A 22438-nucleotide genomic window follows, 5' to 3' on the forward strand; every position below is an offset into this window, starting at 1 on the left:
TCAGCAGATGAAAAAAACGAACACAGATTTGAGGGAGAATAGAGTTACGAGGTTTAGACAGATGACCACACACACATGGAGGATGATCTACTGAGTTGATAAAAAAATATATATATATATATATATATATATATATATATATATATATATATATATATATATATATATATATATATATATATATATATATATATATATATATATATATGGAGTTAGGAGGTTTTGTCCCGCCAGCAGCGATACCTGGGTTCCATCCTATAGGCAAATCTTTCCGGATCTCCTCTCTGGTAAACAAGAATACCCTGAAGACTCTGCAGGAGCACTCATTCAAGGCTACTACAACTATGCTTGCACCTCATGGTACCAAAGCACCTCAAAGGCGCTAAAAACAAAATGACAAACATCTCAAAACAAACTGGTCAGACTACTGCTTGACCTTACTCCTAAAATCCACCTCACCCCTGCCCACTTTGACTACCTAGTAGGATGGCTTAGAGTAGACGACAGAGTACAGCAACTTGCAATGGGCCTGGTCTACAAAATACACTACACCACCCAGGTACCCATGTACATGTCAAAATACTTCCCAAAGGTCAGTGAATACCATGCCCACAACACAAATCATGTGCAACCCAGATTCGGCACAAACAAGGTACTAAACATGTTTTGCAATTATGCCACAACAATGTAAAAAAACGTCTGTAAATTTTTTTTTGAATCCCTACCCACATTCAAAACCGCTCTTAAAGAGCACCTACGGGAGGCTGCAATTTGAAACTGCCCACCGTAAATGTTTGCTTAGGTGAAGGGTATAGCAGAGTATAGGTGAAGGGTATAGCAGGGTATAGGTGAAGGGTATAGCAGGGTATAGGTGAAGGGTATAGCAGGGTATAGGTGGAGGGTATAGCAGGGTATAGGTGGAGGGTATAGCAGGGTATAGGTGGAGGGTATAGCAGAGTATAGGTGAAGGGTATAGCAGGGTATAGGTGAAGGGTATAGCAGGGTATAGGTGAAGGGTATAGCAGTGTATATGTGAAGGGTATAGCAGGGTATAGGTGGAGGGTATAGCAGGGTATAGGTGGAGGGTATAGCAGAGTATAGGTGGAGGGTATAGCAGGGTATAGGTGGAGGGTATAGCAGGGTATAGGTGAAGGGTATAGCAGGGTATAGGTGAAGGGTATAGCAGGGTATAGGTGAAGGATATAGCAGGGTATAGGTGAAGGGTATAGCAGGGTCTATGTGAAGGGTATAGCAGGGTATAAGTGAAGGGTATAGCAGGGTATAAGTGGAGGGTATAGCAGGGTATAGGTGGAGGGTATAGCAGGGTATAGGTGGAGGGTATAGCAGGGTATAGGTGAAGGGTATAGCAGGGTATAGGTGAAGGGTATAGCAGGGTATAGGTGGAGGGTATAGCAGGGTATAGGTGAAGGGTATAGCAGGGTATATGTGAAGGGTATAGCAGGGTATATGTGAAGGGTATAGCAGGGTATAGGTGGAGGGTATAGCAGGGTATATGTGAAGGGTATAGCAGGGTATAGGTGAAGGGTACAGCAGGGTATAGGTGGAGGGTATAGCAGGGTATAGGTGAAGGGTATAGCAATAGGTGGAGGGTATAGCATGGTATAGGTGAAGGGTATAGCAGGGTATAGGTGGAGGGTATAGCAGGGTATAGGTGAAGGGTACAGCAGGGTATAGGTGGAGGGTATAGCAGGGTATAGGTGGAGGGTATAGCAGGGTATAGGTGGAGGGTATAGCAGGGTATAGGTGGAGGGTATAGCAGGGTATAGGTGAAGGGTATAGCAGGGTATAGGTGAAGGGTATAGCAGGGTATAGTTGGAGGGTATAACAGGGTATAGGTGAAGGGTACAGCAGGGTATAGGTGGAGGGTATAGCAGGGTATAGGTGAAGGGTATAGCAGGGTATAGGTGGAGGGTATAGCAGGGTATAGGTGAAGGGTATAGCAGGGTATAGGTGAAGGGTATAGCAGGGTATAGGTGGAGGGTATAGCAGGGTATAGGTGAAGGGTATAGCAGGGTATAGGTGAAGGGTATAGCAGGGTATAGGTGGAGGGTATAGCAGGGTATAGGTGGAGGGTATAGCAGGGTATAGGTGAAGGGTATAGCAGGGTATAGGTGAAGGGTATAGCAGGGTCTATGTGAAGGGTATAGCAGGGTATAGGTGAAGGGTATAGCAGGGTATAGGTGGAGGGTATAGCAGGGTATATGTGGAGGGTATAGCAGGGTATAGGTGAAGGGTATAACAGGGTATAGGTGGAGGGTATAGCAGGGTATAGGTGAAGGGTATAGCAGGGTATAGGTGGAGGGTATAGCAGGGTATAGGTGAAGGGTATAACAGGGTATAGGTGGAGGGTATAGCAGGGTATAGGTAAAGGGTATAGCAAGGTATAGGTGAAGGGTATAGCAGGGTATATGTGAAGGGTATAGCAGGGTATAGGGAGAGGGTATAGCAGGGTATAGGTGGAGGGTATAGCAGGGTATAGGTGGAGGGTATAGCAGGGTATATGTGAAGGGTATAGCAGGGTATAGGTGAAGGGTATAGCAGGGTATAGGTGAAGGGTATAGCAGGGTATATGTGAAGGGTATAGCAGGGTATAGATCAGGGGTCTCAAACTCAATTTACCTGGGGGCCGCTGGAGGTAGAGTCTGGGTGAGGCTGGGCCGCATCAAATATTCCACAAAAAAAGGGTTTCAAGTATTAAAAAAAAAAGTACAACTGATCCAATCTTCTCAATCTTTAGCAATAACATTTCAGAACATGAACAGTTCTTCAGAACATGAACGGTTCGTCAGGCTTCTCAGTGGTGTCAGTGGACTCATCCACAGCTATGGAAATGCACTGTGCATTTTTTTTTTATTCTATCACAAAGCTGTTTATAAAAAAAATAGGTAAAAACCATATTATGCGTTTTCATCAATAAATAAATGCCCCACATTTTTTTTTTTTTTTTTTAAACTTTGGCCATTCCGCTGGCTCTTTTTTGCGTTTATCGCATTTTTCTCTGGTCAAGAATGACCGACAGAAACAGGTTTGAATGGGGGTAGATGGGGAAGACACTCTGAGAAAGATACGGCTACAGTCCGGGATTCGAACTTGCTAACCCCAGATCCGTGACGAGCACGGTTGTCCCCGGCGGCGAAATAGCGCTCGAGGTACGCGGTGAGCTACTGGAGCTCCCCGCCCCAAATTTTTTAATAGCTTGGGGGCCCACAAATTGATTCTTTAATGGGGCCCAGAATCTCCAGCTACGCCCCTGGCTGGGACTTTTTCCGTCCATTCACCTTTGAATTGCAGTCGACTTTTCTTTTACTGACCATCTTTGAAAATGCCATATTTTTCTGCTGGCTGCCTGCTGGCGAAAATAGGCTAATAGCTACATTTATCTCACAGAGATAAAACTGGGAGTGAGTTTACTGTATATGCATTTTCAACTCTGCTCCGATTTTAACTGAAAGAGAGAGACGACATGCAGTCCGTGAAGACCCGCCCTACTCCCCTACTCTGCCTCTGATTCGCAGACACTGACACTGACACATGCCTCCTCTATTTGAACGACCACATCAAACAAGAGGTGGACGCTGGCAAATACTGCGGCATGGTCATGCTGGACCTACAAAAGGCCTTCGACACTGTCAATCACTCCATTCTAATGGACAAGCTAAAAGCAATTGGTTTTGATAGCCTATCAGTGAGCTGGATGCAATCCTACCTGGAGGGGAGAGAACAGATGGTAGAGGTAAACGGTACTCTATCCCCCCCCCTCACAGTGAGCTGTGGTGTTCCACAAGGAAGCATACTAGGACCGCTACTCTTCCTAATTTATGCAAATGACATGTCGTCAGCCTGTGACTGCAACTTGTTCCTGTTTGCGGACGACTCAGCCCTGCTGGTCTCTGACAAGAACAAATTGCAGGTTGAAAAAACCCTCAGCACGGAACTAGGCAAAATCTGCATATGGCTCGCTGATAACAAACTATCATTACACATGGGCAAAACAGAGTCCATTCTCTTCGGTTCAAATAACAAACTCAGCAAGACCGACGGATTCTCAGTTACAGTGGGTGACAATATTGTCACAAGGAAAGACGAAATTACATACCTAGGTTCCATCCTAGAGGCAAATCTTTCCTGTGACAAAATGGCATCCAATGTAATAAAAAAAAGTCAACCAACGAACTAGATTCTTGTACCGGATCTCCTCTCTGGTAAACAAGAATACCCTGAAGACTCTGGCAGGAGCACTCATTCAAGGGTACTATGACTATGCGTGCACCTCATGGTACCAAAGCACCTCAAAGGCGCTTAAAACAAAATTACAAACATCACAAAACAAACTGGTCAGACTACTACTTGACCTGAACCCCAGAACCCACCTCACCCCTGCCCACTTTGCCAACCTAGGATGGCTTAGAGTAGACGACAGAGTACAGCAACTTGCAATGGGCCTGGTCTACAAGATACACTATACGACCGGGGTGCCCATGTACATGTCAAAATACTTCCCAAAGGTCAGTGAATACCACAACCACTACACCAGAGGAAGCTCAACAAATCATGTTAAACCCAGATTCGGCTCAAACAAGGGACTAAACACGTTTCGCAATTATGCCACAACAATGTGGAACGCCCTACCCAAAGCTGTAAAGGAATGTGAATCCCTGCCCACATTCAAAACCGCCCTTAAAGAGCACCTACGGGAGGCTGCAATTCGAAACTGGCCACCGTAAATGCCCAAAACCCCCACCACCTCCTAATAGACAGTCTCCTCCCCACCGCATGTATATATTCCCTCCCCGCCGTATGTATATTTCCCTCCCACCCACCCACCCCCTCCTAATGTACAGTCCCCTCCCCATCATATGTATATACTCTGTCAGGATCTAGGGGTAACAGTACTGTATATTTGAATACCGCCTATGTCACAAATGTATCAGTACTAAATACCTATATGTCCCTATGCCATAAATGTCATGTATGTTGTGTATGTCATAAATGTCTATATGAATTGAAAATGGGGGACCCTGATGGAAACAAGACAAACGTCTTTCTCAGGTCTGCATCCCCTTAACAATTGTATGTATTGAGCCGTACTGTATTGTACCCATTCTGCAATCTGTTAAATAAAGTTTTCATTCATTCATTCAGACTGTGGGTGAGGGGGAAAAACGCTGACGGGACGCGTATGTGATTGGACCAGACCCGTAACAGACATATGTGGCAGTGCAGGCGGACAGCGCGCAGCACTGCTCGCAGAGGAGAGATAGCGAGGATGCATTTGCTTCCACTTTACTTGATATCATATCACTCCGGAATCACGTTTCAACCAAGTCACTAACATAACGTTGCTGTCATGAGCCTGCGCTATGGTAGCCTACAAGTGATCAAATAAATAAAACTTCCAACTCTCTCGCGCAACGACTCGGCAAACAGTAGTGCACGGGCCGCATTAACACTACACTTTGATGTCCAGTAGGGGGCCGCAAAATATCATCCCGCGGGCCGCAATTGGCCCGCGGGCGTGAGTTTGAGACCCCTGGTATAGGTGAAGGGTATAGCAGGGTATAGGTGAAGGGTATAGCAGGGTATAGGTGGAGGGTATAACAGGGTATAGGTGGAGGGTATAGCAGGGTATAGGTGAAGGGTACAGCAGGGTATAGGTGGAGGGTATAACAGGGTATAGGTGGAGGGTATAGCAGGGTATAGGTGAAGGGTATAGCAGGGTATAGGTAAAGGGTATAGCAGGGTATATGTGAAGGGTATAGCAGGGTATAGGTGGAGGGTATAGCAGGGTATAGGTGGAGGGTATAGCAGGGTATAAGTGGAGGGTATAGCAGGGTATAGGTGGAGGGTATAGCAGGGTATAAGTGGAGGGTATAGTAGGGTATAGGTGGAGGGTATAGCAGGGTATAGGTGAAGGGTACAGCAGGGTATAGGTGGAGGGTATAGCAGGGTATAGGTGGAGGGTATAGCAGGGTATAGGTGAAGGGTACAGCAGGGTATAGGTGGAGGTATATCAGGGTATAGGTGGAGGGTATAGCAGGGTATAGGTGAGGGTTAGCAGGGTATAGGTGGAGGGTATAGCAGGGTATAGGTGAAGGGTACAGCAGGGTATAGGTGGAGGGTATAGCAGGGTATAGGTGGAGGGTATAGCAGGGTATAAGTGGAGGGTCTAGCAGGGTATAGGTGGAGGGTATAGCAGGGTATAAGTGGAGGGTATAGCAGGGTATAGGTGGAGGGTATAGCAGGGTATAGGTGAAGGGTACAGCAGGGTATAGGTGAGGGTATAGCAGGGTATAGGTGGAGGGTATAGCAGGGTATAGGTGAAGGGTACAGCAGGGTATAGGTGGAGGGTATATCAGGGTATAGGTGGAGGGTATAGCAGGGTATAGGTGAGGGTATAGCAGGGTATAGGTGGAGGGTACAGCAACATCCTCTGTTGCTCACTACTTAGAGTCCCAGATGAAGACAATAGTAAAAGTGAGACAGAGACCGGGTGTTTAGGAGAGAATACCTCATGTTTATGATTTTGGAGAAGAACTCCCATATATCTAACAGCGGATTTTATTTCAACCGTCACATTTCTGTTCATAAGATATTTCACGAAGGTTAACAGTCGAAAGACGTCAGTGGTAGAAATGAGGCTCTCCCTGGATTATGGATGAGGTTCCCATCAATTCAAGGATAACACATTCGATTAGAAAACACTGAAAGGCTGGAAAATGTATCGATCGGGCTCGGGCTGCACACCGTATCCTGCTACATCACTTGATCTGTTTCCCCCGTTATGTTACATCTCTCTGTCCTTCCCTGTCATGCTGACTATGAGTGTGTGTGTGTGTGTGTATAAGCCGGGGGGGAGGGTGGGTGGGTGGATACTCCTGACCTGATGAGGTAGATAGGTTGTTATTGTTGGGGGTAAGGTGAATCAATGTCGCTGCGCTTCTCTGATGCAGAGCCTGTTTCCCTTGACGTGTCTTTGCCTGATTAAACGCATCGACTGGCCTGTTCACTGGCTGAAGGGATAGCCCCGCCGGCCGCCGCTGCTGCAGCAACTGGAGCGCCACTGCTATAACCCCTCTCCGCCATCTCTGAGTTGTAGCAACAAGGGCTGTTTAACCCTTTCACTACCACACTACAGAAGGTGAATTGTCTGTAGGTGGTAGTGAAAGGGTTAACCTTCTGTGGTGTGGTTGTGAAGGGTTTAACCATTTGTCGTGTGGCAGTGAAAGGGTTAACCGTCTGTATTGTCGCAGTGAAAGGGTTAACCATTTGGTGGTGTGATAGTGAAAGGGATAACATGACCACCAGATGGAAGGCACTGACTGCACAGCGGATTTGACAACACGGGGGGGGGGGGGGGGGCATCTTCATCTCCTCAATTATCTCTGTTATCTTCTCATCTCTTTCACAAGACTAGCATCCATCTCTCTCACCCTCCTTCCTGTTCGTCTTCCCTAACCTTGCTTACGCAGTGGGGGGGTCTTTTGATCTTTGTCGGCAAGCCACGATTATGAGGTGACTATTATAGACGATCGCCTTGTGCTACTAAAGTTCCCCGCTAATAAGTGTGACAGGGGGCAATCATGTGTCACCGAAACAACAGTCCCTGTATGGCCCAGTTCAGTTGACATACGTCGTAACGAGACAGGGATGTTCTTCCCCCGCGTAATGCAGTCCGCGTAAGTTCCGCGGTTGAACACGTGCCCCTTCGTCCTTGACCACAATTTGAATGCTATTTGAATTCCATTTGAATGCTAACTAGAAAAAGGCCATGTTAGGTAATTGTCTCGACCCGCTCACTGTCCATTATAGAATCCGTTTCCCAGCTTGTAATCCTTCTCGCTTTCTCCCTTACTCTGTCTTGTCTTTCTCTCTCCCTTCTCTTATTCCCTCTTTCTTACTTTCTCACAGTTTCCCTCCCTCTCCTTGGTTCTCTCTTTCTCTCTCTCATTCCCTCTTTCTTACTTTCTCTCTAACATTTTCCCTCCGTATCCTTGTTTCTCTCTCTCTCCCTCTCCATTCCCTCTTTCTTACTTTCTCTCTAACAGTTTCCCTCTCTCTCCTTGTTTCTCTCTCTCATTCCCTATTTCTTACTTTCTTTCTATCTCTCTCTCCCATTCCCTCTTTCTTACTTTCTTGCAGTTTCCCTCCCTCTCCTTGTCTCTCTCTCTCATTCCTCTTTCTTACTTTCTCTCTAACAGTTTCCCTCCTCTCATTGTCTCTCTCTCTCTTCCTTCTTTCTTACTTTCTCTCTAACAGTTTCCCTCCCTCTCCTTGTTTCTCTCTCTCTCTCTCTCTCTCTCTCTCTCTCTCTCTCTCTCTCTCTCTCTCTCTCTCTCTCTCTCTCTCTCTCTCTCTCTCTCTCTGGTGGTTTGCTGACCCTCTGATATTGATGTCTCCATGACTACAGTTGCATCCATGGGCTGATTATGCACTTTCTCTTCGATCTAATCCACCTAATGATCCAGGGATTTCATATTTATTAGACGCACACTGTCATTTATCATTTTCCAGCTCCCTGCATAAATAGCCATATTGGCTTCAGGCAAATGAGTGCTGGGAAGGGCAGAAGCCGACCAGCTGGAACAGGGAAGGCGATATCGGCCCCCCAGCGCACAAGTAACGACCCCAAAAGCAGGTATTTACATCTCTGAATTATTATTTGAATCTCTGCATAAAGCACTCATGCGGGGAGCAACACATTGTTGAGACTGTGTGTGTTGTGGACATATCCGGCTTGGTGGTTTGAGGTTTGTCTTTTTCTCTCCACAGTTGAGCGACCGCGGGAGTTCGCACGTCAACACGCTCGCTCCCAGGTGGAAGCTGTCTGCATCCTCTTCACACCAACACTATTACGTACTGACATTCCATCATCGCCTCTGAAATATTAACCATGAGTCTCTCTCAAGTGTGACTGTCGGTTTGTTTGTCTTCTTGCCTCTGTGGATACACAGTGGATTGTGGAAAATCACGTTTCACACAGTCGTGTGAAGGAGTATTTAATTGCGAAGCCTGAACCAATTTAGGTTGTATCCGTTGTACTCTTATCGTTTGTTTGTTGTTCTCACTCTGTGCCCTTTACCATTTCACAAGTTCAGACTATCACATCCCTTACAAAAGTGCTGTGTGAATTTAGTTGGTGAAAGTATTTCCAGTGTGTTCCCGCCCGGTAGCCTAGTCCCTACAGCTGTTTCAGGCCCCACGGTTAGCCTAGTTCCCGCAGTTCGCGAACCTCCAAGGCCTAGCAAGGCTTGTAGGGCGAGCAGGGCTAGTATCGCTAGCAAGGCCTCCACAGCTGATCCGGCCATCGCTGCCAGCCTGGTTCCGGTCAGTGCAGCTCCGGCTGTCACTGTTCCAGGTCCCTCATCGCCGGATCCTACGCCACGCCTCGCCGCCGAGACCGGTCCGGTCTCCGCGTCCTGCCCAGCCTCTACACCTGGCCCGGCTGCTACATCGGATCTCGGCTCCTCGACTGGTCCTGGCTCCCCGTCTGGTCCAGCCCTACGCCGTGATCGGCGCCCTGGTCCTCATCGTGGTTTTCGCCGTGGTCTTCGCCATGGTCTGCGCTGGATCCTGCTTCGGATCCTTCTCCGGGGGTCGTCGCCGCTGCACCTCCGTTCCAGCTCCCCTCTCCGGGTCTCGGCACCCATTCCCGCCCCCCTCGTCGGGCCTCTGTTCCCACGTCCAGCTCCCCTCTCCGGGTCTCGGCACCCATTCCCACCCCCCCTCATCGGGCCTCTGTTCCCAGGCCCAGCTCCCCTCTCCGGGTCTCGGTGCCCATCCCCACCCCCCCTCGTCGAGCCTCTGCTCCCGGCTCAAGCTCTCCTCTCCGGCTCCCTGTTTCTTTCCCTGCCTCCCCTCTCCAGGCCTCGGTTCCCATCCCCACCCCCCCTTTCCGGGCTTGTGGACCCGTTCTCAGCCCGGGCTGCTATACACCTCCTGGGTTTTTTGCTCAGGCTCCCGGCCCCAGGTCTCCAGGTCCTCTCCCTGGGTTCAGTCCGGGGTCCCGGCTTCCTCCTTCGCCTGTGTCCGGACGTTATTCTCGGGGGTCTGGAATCCCCCCGTTGAGGGGGAGGTACTGTTACATGAGAATGACAGTGGACAGTTCCCTCCTCCTGACATTGGTTCCCTACCTCCCTCTGGTGACATAAGCCCGATGGTGCAGTCGGCCATCTTATGTTGGTTTCAAGTAATTGAATTAATTTCTAATTATTTGTTATCCTGGGCCATCCCTGTCTGTGTTTGATGTCGTCCCCCTGTCTGGTTGTTGTGTGTGTGTCATTGCCTTGTGTCTAGTGTGTTTATGGTGTCATTGCTTTTTGTGTCTAGGTTGTGTTTGTGATTCTGTGTTTTGGCCTGGCCCTGCCAGGTGTTGATCGTTGTTAATTAGTGTTGGTATTTAGGTGTCTGTTTGTCATCACTTCCTCGTGGCGTCATTGTCTCCTGTACCCCCATTGTACCCTCACTTACTTTGTGCCTCCCCTTGCCTTGTTTATTGTTCGTCTGTGCTGTAAGTAGTTTATTATATCCCGTTTTCGCTCATCTTTGTTTGTCCGTCCCTTCAGTGTTGTTTTGTATGATTTTGTTAGTAAACTTATTTTGATTTCCACGTATCCTGCCGTCTCTGCCTCCTCTCTTCCCTCTGCAATTGCATTCTCACCCTCTCAGCACCCCTAATCCTAGGGTGTGCGGAGACATCATTATCTGTATCTGAATTTGTTCAACAAAATTATATGTATTCAGATAGAAGACCAGAAGTGGCTGTGGTTTATAACATACTTTTTTATGTTATTGTACAATAGAAGATGGGAACAGATGTAATCAAATTAACAAATTAATATTGGATTAAAGGAAGTCACGTTAAATTTGGCAAATGTATTTCCTAACCTAATATTTATTAGACATGCAATTGTTGTGCCTTCAAGGCATCCAATTGATTTAATTTAATTTGATTGGCATATAATTAATTATGTCTATCTCTCTCTATTTTGAACTAAACTAAGTTTTATGAACTGTCTGAAGTTCTGAAGTTGAGCCCCCCCCCCCCCCCGACATTGAACAACTAGAATTTTGTATTTTTTATTTGCAACATTATTACATAACAGTAATAGTATACATTGACTTTAATAGTAGTATGTAGTATGCATTAATAAAAAAATATATATGTATATAAATTTGTTCTTGTTGTCTTTTTTTACACAGCCTGTAATGATTTAACAGCAGGCCCACCCCTGGAGACACTGGCCCGGCTCACAAGGAACTGCTCTGACACATGCCTGGCTGACTATCCCTGTCCCTGCTCTGACCCCGTCTGTCTGACTCTCTTGCCCCCATGCACACCCCTACCCCCTACCTGGACATTGACCATTCATTAAATACACCCATATTGGGTTTTATCCAGTTCTGTCTGCTGCTTCTTCTTGCCTGCACATTGGGTTCCAAACACAACCGTGATCAAATCAGGTCGGTTCCTTTGACGCAGCCCATTTTGTTCTTTAACAATACAGTTTAATCTAATATAATCAAATATTTCTGTGATAAAAGAGCAAAAAAGGTTTTTAGCCTATACTTATGAGCATAGGAAACTACTCTTTAAAAAAAAATTCACGTCTTTCCTACAAATTCAAATTGGCCCATGTTCAAGATTTCATTTATCATCAAATTAATTATTCATACATAACAATGATAAATAGCCTAAGCCTATATGAAATTCGTTTTGCATAAGGAGGAATGAGGAGCGGAAAACATTGTTTTCTGTGTCTGATCATTAAACTGAAATGACCACCATGTCCGCCGTCAAGGAAGTCCTATAGGTTGTTTTTTGACAGCAGTCCTACATGGATGTAGCTAAATAAATTGTGTCCATCTCATTATCCATGCTTTCCCAAATTCATATTTGGGCTCATCCCTAGGCTACACATATCTACCATAAGTGATTCTAGCATTGAGAGAGTCACTGAATCGAGACAAGGTATGCAAATCACATACCTTGGTGTGTGGCTCAATGAGAAATTTACATATAAATTCCATGTGGACAACCTTGCCTCCAAGTTGCAACAGACAATTGGCTTCCTGTACAGAACCAGCTTTCCTTTGATTAGTAGGAAGAGAGTCATCAAAGCAATTTTCTTCATCTTGAACTATGGTGATGTAATCTATAGACATGCTGCGGCCTCAACTCTAAAATACTTGGACTCTATATCTATCACTCTGCCCTCAGATTAATCACTGGCGATAGATACGACAGTCATCACTGTGACCTTTATGAAAAGGTTGGTTGGCCCTCTCTGATAGAAAAGCGTAACAAATAATTTACAAGGCATTTGCTGATAAGTTACCTCCTTATATCACATCATTATAGGAATGGAATGTTGGACCCGTTCAAGTTCAGGTCCTCCGAGTTTGCTCGGGAAAGGGTAAAACTGCCTTTTATTACGCCCATAGCTCTTGGAATTAACTCCAATTAACAATCCCTAAACATTTAGATTTTCCCCTCTGTTACGGAATTTAAGACCTTGATCATTAATCATTGTCAACCAAGTTGTACATGTTTTAATTGATTTGTTATCCTCTTGTCTTATTGTTGTGATTTTGCTGTGATTTCTAATGCTCTATTTATGATTGCTTGTCTCTGTATGTAAACTCCTTTAAACTGTAAACGAGGGAAACTCCAGTTGCCTTTCGAGTATAAATAAAAGGTTTGAAATGCAATATGCTAGCCCTAGCTAACTTTAGCTAGCGATACGTTAGATCTAGCTAGCATTAGCTAGCCACCAACCAACTGTCTTTTTTATCTGATGCTCAGCTACAGTAGCACGACACGAACAAGGTCATTGGTGCAATAACCAAATTCCACTAATGTTACTTAGCACAAGGTAATAATGTTCCCTACTGCTTGTTTCGCAGCCAGCAAAAGACTAGGATGTTTTGAATGCCAGAAAGTGGGACTAAGACTAAGTGCAGCGGCAGAAGAAGAACAATCTTCATGAATTGTAATGTTGCAGCACCAGGCAAGTGACGCCACGTTTCCGTGTCTCTGTCGCTTTAGTGTTGTGTGTGTGTGTGTGTGTGTGTGTGTGTGTGTGTGTGTGTGTGTGTGTGTGTGTGTGTGTGTGTGTGTGTGTGTGTGTGTGTGTGTGTGTGTGTGTGTGTGTGTGTGTGTGTGTGTGTGTGTGTGTGTGTGTGTGTGTGTGTGTGTGTGTGTGTGTGTGTGTGCGCGTGCGTGCGTGCGTGCGTGCGTGTGTGTGTGTGTGCGTGTGTTGCCTGCTCTCTCCTTCCCTCTCATGGCTCTGCTCCATTGTTTAACACAAGGACACATGGCCGACTATAAGGAATACAGACATTGAGAATCTTATCCTTGAAGCCGACACTATCCTCTCACTCACTCAATGCACTCACACACACACAAATGGATTACAGGAGGATTCTGCGTAGGCATTTTAACTTGACAACAAATGCAAATATAAACGTTCATTCATGAGCATTTATGTCCCATCAGCCACTGATATTTAGCAAAGCACTGAGCAAGGTAAATAAACTAGGCTCCAAGCGTCATGTTTTCAGTCAGCTCCCCCATGTTAATTTATCCCATTCATTCTGTCAGCCTGATCCAGAGTCAGCCAGCCAGCGCAGCAGCAGCACCCAATACACCCTGCTATGCTGCCTAATATCCCCCGTAAGCCTCAGTGCATATCCCTCAGCAATAGATCTAACACACGCACGCACACACACACACAAGACCTCACACCACTGCAATGTATACACATTATGCACACATTTCACAGGTCGTGGCATTCCCATTTACTTGCCTCCTGGTAATGGACACACACTGTTCTGCAAAATGGCTAGAGTGCGAATTTCTGTGGGCTCAGCAAATATGTGCTGCTTTATGTATTCATTCATATGGCTGAGAAAATACACAGCAAATGGGTGGGAGGGTGAGTGAGGGAGGGAGGGAGGTTATGGGCTTGTGCGGCGGGGTAGTGGGTAGGAAATATGATGCATCATAAAATTACCTCGTAGCAATGCTGCTGAGATTAGCTCGGCAGGAGTGGTACAAGCGTGATTGGGTTATGAGAATGCTTCTTGACTTAACCGGCCGGCAATTTGAGAGGGCAGTATGGGTGGGAGCGATGCTGGGCTTGGTCAGGTGTGAGGCTATGCTGTGGTCCAGCGGTCAGCTCGTGTGAACGGCACCTTTATAGACCGTCTATGGATGAAAGGCGTCCTTTGATTTGTTTTTCCTTTCACTGGCATGTCCGGTCAAATCAATTGAACACCTCTGATACAAACTCACAACATGAACACAGCATCACTGCTCTGCATCTAAAGCAGGCTTCACAGGAGGAACGCAGTGCAGCGTAGCCTACTGCCATACGATGCCCCTACGGTGCCGTCATGCAGTGGTTAGCACTGTTGCCTCACAGCTAGGAGGTCCTGGGTTCAAACCCCAGTGGAAGGCCTTGGAATGAGTTTGTATGTTCTTCCTGTGTTTGCGTGGGTTTCCACTCCGCTTTCCTCCCACACCATGAAAACATGCATGCTTGGTACAGTACTGTACAGCCAGGGCCGCCTCAGGGGGGGGCCTCGCACATTTTTTTTTTCTTTTTATTTTTTTATTTTATTTTTTATTTTTTTTTGCGAGGCCCCCCTTCCCGCGAAATCTAGTTTTGCTTATATGCTTATATATTTCACATTAGACACGTTCCTGGCTCTGAGGCTCTGCAGGCAGCAGAATTGGTTTCAATGAGGGGAGGGGTTACAGCCAGGTAGCATCTGTTGAGTTCATTGTGTGCGTCTGTGTGCGTGCCGGGGGGGGGGGGGGGGGGGGGGGGGGGGGGGGGCGTGAACCGACTCATTGCCAGACGTGAGCGATTCGACTCACGCTCACGGCAATGAATCGGCTCTTATGAACGAGTCGCTCATGACCGACCCATCACTAGCGTCTGACTATTTCGCGCGTGCAGCATTGGATGCCAGCCAAGATGAAGAGGACATCGTCCGCAGATGGACTGAAGATGAAAGTTGCTGCATGTTAGACAGTTCAGTCAGGCTAGCCATCCCGGTTAAAGACAGGGACAGCTAGTTAGCTTTAGCTACGTTATAATATTAAGTGTGGTTCAGTCGGGATATAGCCATGATGATGTCGGCTAGTTAGGGTTGCCACCTTTGACCAGTAGAAATAAGGGACACCTATCATCGAGCGTGCGCGTAGCGCGCGAGAAATTTTTTTGGCTGGTTTTGGGGCGTTTTTTGGGCAAAAATGGCCGGATTTTGTCAGTATTTTTTTTTTTTTATATTTCGGTTTTAGGGTTAGGGTTAGGGTTATGTTATTTAATTATTTTGGGGAGCCAGCCCCCCAAACTCCTGAAATGCATAGAAATCTATGAAATCTAAATAAAACAATCTATGACATTTATATTAAAAAGAGCTAGCCCCCCAAACCCCTAAAATACATATAAATCTATGCATTTTGGAACAGTTACTATATATAGTCAAGAAAGCATTTAGTCATACTTAAAGTTTAAAGTGCTTTATTTGCATTTAACATTGTTTAAATAAATTGGCTGAACTATAGCCTCAACGTGAGCATAATACTGTATGCATATAAAGTGCTGTAAAAACTAAGCCTGGGAACACTTTTACTCAAAGAGGACAATAATACAATGAAACACTTGTGTGACCCAAATTAAAAGATTAATAAAAAATAAAGTGCAAAGAAGAGTATAGGCTCCGGGCTGCCAGGGCAGGTAAATAGAAATACTGACATCTAGTTAAAAACACAACCAGATAAATAAGATGTAATATCCCATACCGAATCAATCTCAGGAGATGAAGTCATGAAGAACTGTGAAACCTGTGCTTGTGTCCTTTGCGTTCTGATATTTCGGGAATGTTGTTCTCCTCCTGATGCATGCTGTCTGATGTCAGTCAGTCCACAATGCGCCACAGAAAACACATGCCTACCTACATACTTTACAGTTTGCTTTGTAAACATCTCCACTGACTATCACGCCAGAGGTTTGCCTCGTCCCACTCAGGTCTGTACTTCTGGAGGCGTTTTGTCTTTTTAGGACGCGGTGGAGTAGTGTCTGCTGTAGACAATCATTTCAAAGCGACTTCGAAAATAAATCACGCAGCGCACAGACTCTCTGATTGGCACAACGGCACAGAACTCTTCCTAGCAACGTGAAAGCGCTAATTCTCATTGGTCGGTGAGCTGCTGAGCGCACGCCCACCATACCCGAGTTGCCATGTCTGTTTATTTTCCGCAACTTTTGGACACACTTTTGCTTGTTTTTGTAGGTCGGCTGGCTCATTTCTCTCACTAAACTGGCAACCTTAAAATACGGGACAAAGGGCGTCCCGTATCAGTTCAATACGGAACGCGTCTTTTCGTTTCCAATTACGGGACAATTCCGTATTTTAAGGGACGGGTGGCAACCCTACGGCTAGTAGCTAGCTTAGCTAAATGCTAACTAGCGTTAGCTAACCTAGAGACAGCGCGTGCAGCCAAGATGAAGATGATGGTCGTTCGGCAGATGAACTTCGTCAACTCCACGCGGTTGTCTCCATCCTCTTGGACGTTTGGTGAGTTTTTAATGCCCTCTATTCTATTCCCGCCGTGGATCTCTCTCTCTCTCTCTCTGTCTCTGGAGCCAAACTGGCCGACTAGCTGTTGTAGTAGTGTAGTAGCTAACGGTGTGTGGCCTGGTGTCAGCACCTGTATTGCTTTTCTCACGTTACAGTTTTTCAGTGGTAGCCGCATAGCTTGCTTCTGCGTTAGCTAATGGTTAGCGATAGCCGGGTTGAGCTAACTGTTAGCCAGTTAGCTGTTTAGCTACGACGTTAGCTGCCGGCTGCGCTCGGCTGGGAACGTTAGCTTGATGCTATCAGTTAGCCTAGAGTTAGCTGTTAGCTTGTGCTACGACCATTGACATTAGCCGTGAGAATAGCAGGGGGTTCTGGCACTCTGACTACGACATCATCTTTGACAGAAGATGTAGTCGGGCCTGCACCATGACAAGGCTCCGGCCATAGCTTATTTTTGTCCCGCCAGCGAGAGGCCTTTCGTCAACATGGAGACCTGTTTTGCGGCCTTTCGCCCTGCGTTCCTTGGTGCAGGTAAGATGAATGAAAATGTAATGACATTACCCCACTCTTCCTTCCTTCCCCTCCCGAATGTTTTGTTAATAACGATGTTTTTTTCCAGGCAAATTATGTTACTTCACAACATTTGGAGATACGACATGTGCTGTGTGTGAATTTTGGGTAGCTTGGGTAGCGTTGGGCCGTTGGCCAAAGCTGTGTGTGGCCTGGTGTCATTACCTGGCTAGCCTATTTAGCTGATGTCGGCCATTGGCTCCTTGCTGCTTTGTTTTCTCTGGTATAGACCCTCTTCTCTTTGGATTTAAGTGTTGATCTTTGTCCTTTTGGATCTCTCATACATGCTCTCTCTCTAACACACACACACACGACAAACACACATGCTCTCTCTCTCTCTCTCTCTCTCTCTCTTTCTAACACACACAGTCTGCCTATGGCGGCCTTTCTCGATGGCTAGGCTGTGCTCGCTGAGTCTGTACCTAGTCAAGGATCTTCAGTCACAGTGCTCAGGTATTCTGCCACTGTGTACTCTCTGTTTAGGGCCAAATAGCATTTCAATTTCTTTCCAATGTGTCTCTCTCTCTCTCTCTCTCTCTGTACACTGTATATTGACTGTAGAACGGGAGCTCTCTCTCGCTCTCTCTCTTGCTATATGTTGACTGTATCATGCCCAGCCTCGGGCAGCGCTATTATTTAAGAAAATGTTGACTGTATGTTTTTTTTTTTTTACCTTTGGGGGGGGGGGGGGGTCGCGTTTCGCGTTAAATCTCGCACAGGGCTTCGCATTTCTCCCAGGCGGCTCTGTGTACAGCACATACATTGTGGCTGGAAAACAGAGTTTTCTCTGCACATAGAAACAGTGGACCTCATGCTCGAACGGACTTACGAGAGAAAGTTACAAACAAATGTCTTCGTAACTCCACTTATGAACTTCTCAGGCCGGTTTTGGCATGATGGAACAGTTTCTTTTCGGAGATTCGCTCGTAGCTACGAACAGGAGATCGCAGATAGGAGTAAGTCATACTGTGGAGCATGACAATATGGAAAGACTGCACACTTGTTCTCAATGCCACCTCCTGCTCTGTCTGGGGGTTGGTGAGTGTGGTCATGAACCAGGGGGGCAGCGCATATCCGCAATCTCCTTATAAAACAAGTCATTAGAATAATAGAAGCATACAGTTGCTGGAAACTATTCATTATGCACGTATACAGTACGTACCAATTAGCCATGTGTCTGCAGCATCTCCTGTGCACACCGACAGATTTGTTCTGTAAGATGTAGGAGTTATCTCAGCTCCTGGGAAGCAGGAGACCACTTAGAGCAGGTGGTTGAAGGTGGACAGTACCTGGACGTGTGGTGGCACAGGGTTTGAGCGTCTGGTCAGCCTGAATATTTTCCACAACAAAGTCGTGTTTCCGCGTCTCTGATTGGCCAGGTCATGTGACATGTACGCCCAATCGTGGGACCGCAAGTTTTTGGATGGTTAAGCTTAGGCGCTCTTTCGAAATTGGTTATGATTAGAGCATGGCGATAGAATGCCTGCCCTGGTTCCAAACTCTAACCTTAACCAACTGCGAAAGAGTCGCCTAAGCTTAACCAGTGATAAACTAGGCGTTAGTTAGTTTGCAGGCTGTTGGACCCGGAAATAGGCGCAGAACTTGCCGTCCCACGATTTGCGCACATGTCACATGACCTGGCCAATCAGAGCGCAAAACTCGAACGCGGAAACACAAATTTGTTGTGGAAAGTATAGACGCGTCTGGGCCGGCTCCTCAGTGCACGATCAGTGATATCTTCCAGCCGCAGTATAAACTGGACTTTGAAGAAGAAGTCTTTATTTATCATGCAGTTACACACATATGCGATGGGCGGCACACACAGGAAGACACACATGCAATGTCCCCCCCAAGGGCAGCCGGGAGCAGATAAGGGCTGCGGCGTGGGGCAGCACCCCGGGAACCAATCCAAGTTCTCCTGTCCGTCTTCGTCAGGGACGGATCGGGAGGGGAAACCCTTGTGAGTGTAACGGATATGTGCCGCGATAGTGTGACTACGGCACATCCTCACTCCCCAGAGGCATCCAAACTGAGCGCTTAGCAGGGAATTCCTTTCTTGGCGCAGCGGTTTGCGATGCTGGCCCCGGTGCGGACGCCCGGGGTTCGACTCCCACTCAAGGCATGGTCGAAGTAGTGGCAGGTTCAGCGTTGGACCGGCTACATGAGCACGGGGAGAACATTCAAACTCCACACAGAAAGGCCCGGGAGATACCCACCTGGGTACCTGGCAACGTGGAAACCTGGTCCCCAAGCGGGAATCGAACCCGTGACCGTGTAGTGTTAACCACTACACCACGTGCCGCCAGGTTGCATATTGTGTGTGTGTGCGCTGAGTGCAGGTGCCCAGGAGCAGCTCCGTATGTATCCTCACCAAGCCGCCTGCATCAGGCTGCTGCATTGTTAATAAACTATCGATTTATATGGAATTCGTTAAACTTATCCTTTGTGTCTGTAAAATGTAATTGTTAATGATACAAATATTGTCGTATTTATTATAATAATGATTTAATTCCGAGGATGTCTGTAGAATCGACATGAACTCAATCACCAATGATTTATCCCTAATGAAGCCTTTAACCAGTTTAATCACTTGTGCATTGTATGTTACTATTGCACCTTACTGTTACATTTGTACTCCAAAATGCCAAACTTGTTTTTGTTGTATTGTACATTTTCGAATTTCGAATCTAATTTTGATGAGTTGTAAATTGCTTTGGCGTTGCCTGTGGACTCGGTCCTGTGCATACGGTCCTCACAAGGGTCAGCACAACCAGAGGTGCAATGCTTAGCCTCCTTATAAGGAGCTGGCGGGTAGTTTCTGTATGCAAATTCAATTCAAACCTTTATTTATTCTCGAAAAGAACAATTGAGGTCGAATTGCATGCGTGGTCGGGGAATGGAGGGGGCTCATCAATGTTCCCACATTCACCGACGAGCCTGTGCGTTTGGGCGTACGGAACAGGCAACCAGGAAGTGATCCCCCTGGCCGCAATACAAACATGCACCTGACTGGAATCTGCGGTGTTGCTCGTTGGAAGAGATACAAGCCCGACCCAGGTGCATGGGCTCGGCAGCCGAAGAGGACGGAGGGGAGCGAGGAGCAAAACGGGGAAATAATTTCCGGGGGACCCTCTCTGGTTTCGTGTACAGGGGGAGAACGAGATGATTCCGCGGCTAACACTAGCCCTCTCTCGACGGCGCTCATGGAGACGGGTGACCAGATTCCTGGCTAGAATAATTAGCTCATCCAAAGAATCTGATGTATCTCTAGTGGCTAATCCGTCCTTGAGAACGTCACTGAGTCTATGACGGAATACCCCTTTTAATGCCTCTTTGTTCCACCCGGAGTCGGCAGAAAATATACGGAACTCAATAGAGTATTCGCTGACACTGCGGTGGCCCTGGCGGATGGCTAAGAGTCTTGCAGACCCGCCAATGGGATGGTCAAAAACCTTTTGCAGCTCAGCTGTGAAATTGACAAAAGATGAACAGAGGGGTGACCCACGGTGCCAGAGCGCTGATGACCAAGCTAACGCATCTTCTTTGAGCAATCCCATTCAATCCCATCAATCCCATTGAACCCATTCAAGCTATACTTAATTTATCAGTGTGGTAGGTGAGGGGCTGTTGTTAAAAAATGAGTGCACACGTATGTATTGAAAAAGAAAAGATCTGCATTAACACAATGGGGACCAGCCACGAGTTAACTCGGGTTTCGGTGCCATGCGTTGTGGACCTTAACTCGTGGCAAGTTGTTATTGTTTTATTCCATATTAATCACCGTATCAACGTCCCCGATCGACTCTGCAGATCTACCCGCATATGTGATTTCCGCAACATGCAATACCGGCCAGATCCTCTTAGGGGCGCCATCGCTCCACTGCAGTATCATTGAGGGCGAATGGGGGAAAATATATTTTACTGTCTATGGGCGTTTCATATGAGCCTGGATCCCAAGCGATCATCCTCCACCGTTGATCACGGTTTGAAGCGCAGATTTCAGCCTGGAATAATGGGATTTATGATCAGCCAATGGACATATCGATCTACCAGATGCCGATGAATAATGGGGAAATGCTGCCGGCGATCACATGGGCTGACGGTAGGACACTCTTCACCCAAATTACAGCCGGATTGGACATTGTTGTAAAACGCAAGCGATCGATCAGTGAATGTGGCTACTTGAACGCACACTGTATTGCTAATCAATAATACTAATCGGCGTCCCCCGCCGCCCCCATTTCATCCATAGATGCTCTGTAATAGTCCGGATGCTGAGCAGTTTGTTTTATTTCATTCGTATATATACAACAGAAATGCCCGTCGATATAACGTGACTAGCCTTTAGCCCTATAAATAGCTTTCCAGAAAAAATACTGGAATTCACGGCGCTATAAAATGACAACCAACCGATGGGATTTTTATTTTCTTTAAGCCATTATGAAGGCACGGTTTATGCACTCAAGTGACAATGAGAATGGACAGATAGCAATACTATAAAGTATATATATAGCTATCCAAAAGTACATCGGTTTGTTTACAAAGCGTTGTCCTCCAGCCACATATTAGATGGCGAGGCCCGGTCGTCAAAGTGTTAAGGTGACGTCGCCGTCATAGCATTTGGGTGCTGGGACAAAAGGCTCCCTATACTGAGGCTGAGTTGGGGCATGTGGAGCTGCCGGGTCGGGGGCAGGTTCCGGTGTGCAGGGCTGGGCTGGGGAGGCAGTGAGGTGAGCGGCAATCTGATTTAACTGATAATCTTGTTGAGCAGAGTTGGTAGTGAGGGCTTGGAGTGTGGCAGATATCTCCTGGAGCATGTGTGTGTGTGCTGGTTTACCAGAGTTCCTTGGCTGGTGAGGGCACGCTGGAGCCGGTCCAGTTCTCCTGAGTCCTGTGGTGCTGGGTCCATGGTGGTCCAAGTGTTCTGTTAGAGTGGTGTCTAGTGAACCCAAGAGCAGAACACAAGGCACAGGAGAATGAAGCGGTTTGGGGTATTTCATGGGAAAACCCAGAAGACGACAAGGCAGGCAGTGAGAAAATACAGATGCGGGTTGTGTGTGTCCATGAGGTCCCGGGATGCAGGCTGGTGATGTCCAAGGGTGGGGGTGCAGACCGGAGGTGTGTGACACAGGAGAACAAGGGTAAGTATGACGTGGAATGCTGAGCATACAGGTAACACAAGGAGTACCACAGAATAGTGTAACAGCTACTAAAGGTCCAGAGAAGGTCCTACTACCAAGGCAGGTGAAAGGACACT

At 46.8% G+C, this 22438-nt stretch overlaps 1 protein-coding gene across 1 annotated transcript in view; it reads left to right on the forward strand.

Annotated features, from left to right (window-relative positions):
* The window catches only part of LOC311247958 (leucine-rich repeat, immunoglobulin-like domain and transmembrane domain-containing protein 1), a gene marked incomplete at both ends in the record, with an annotated part of 51400 nt that overhangs the window by 19834 nt on the left and 9128 nt on the right, over nucleotides 1-22438 (forward strand). The gene's annotated exons all lie outside the window — the stretch shown is intronic.

This window comes from Notolepis coatsorum (assembly GCF_963971535.1).
Source record: "Notolepis coatsorum genome assembly, contig: SCAFFOLD_158, whole genome shotgun sequence".
NCBI lineage: Eukaryota > Metazoa > Chordata > Actinopteri > Aulopiformes > Paralepididae > Notolepis > Notolepis coatsorum.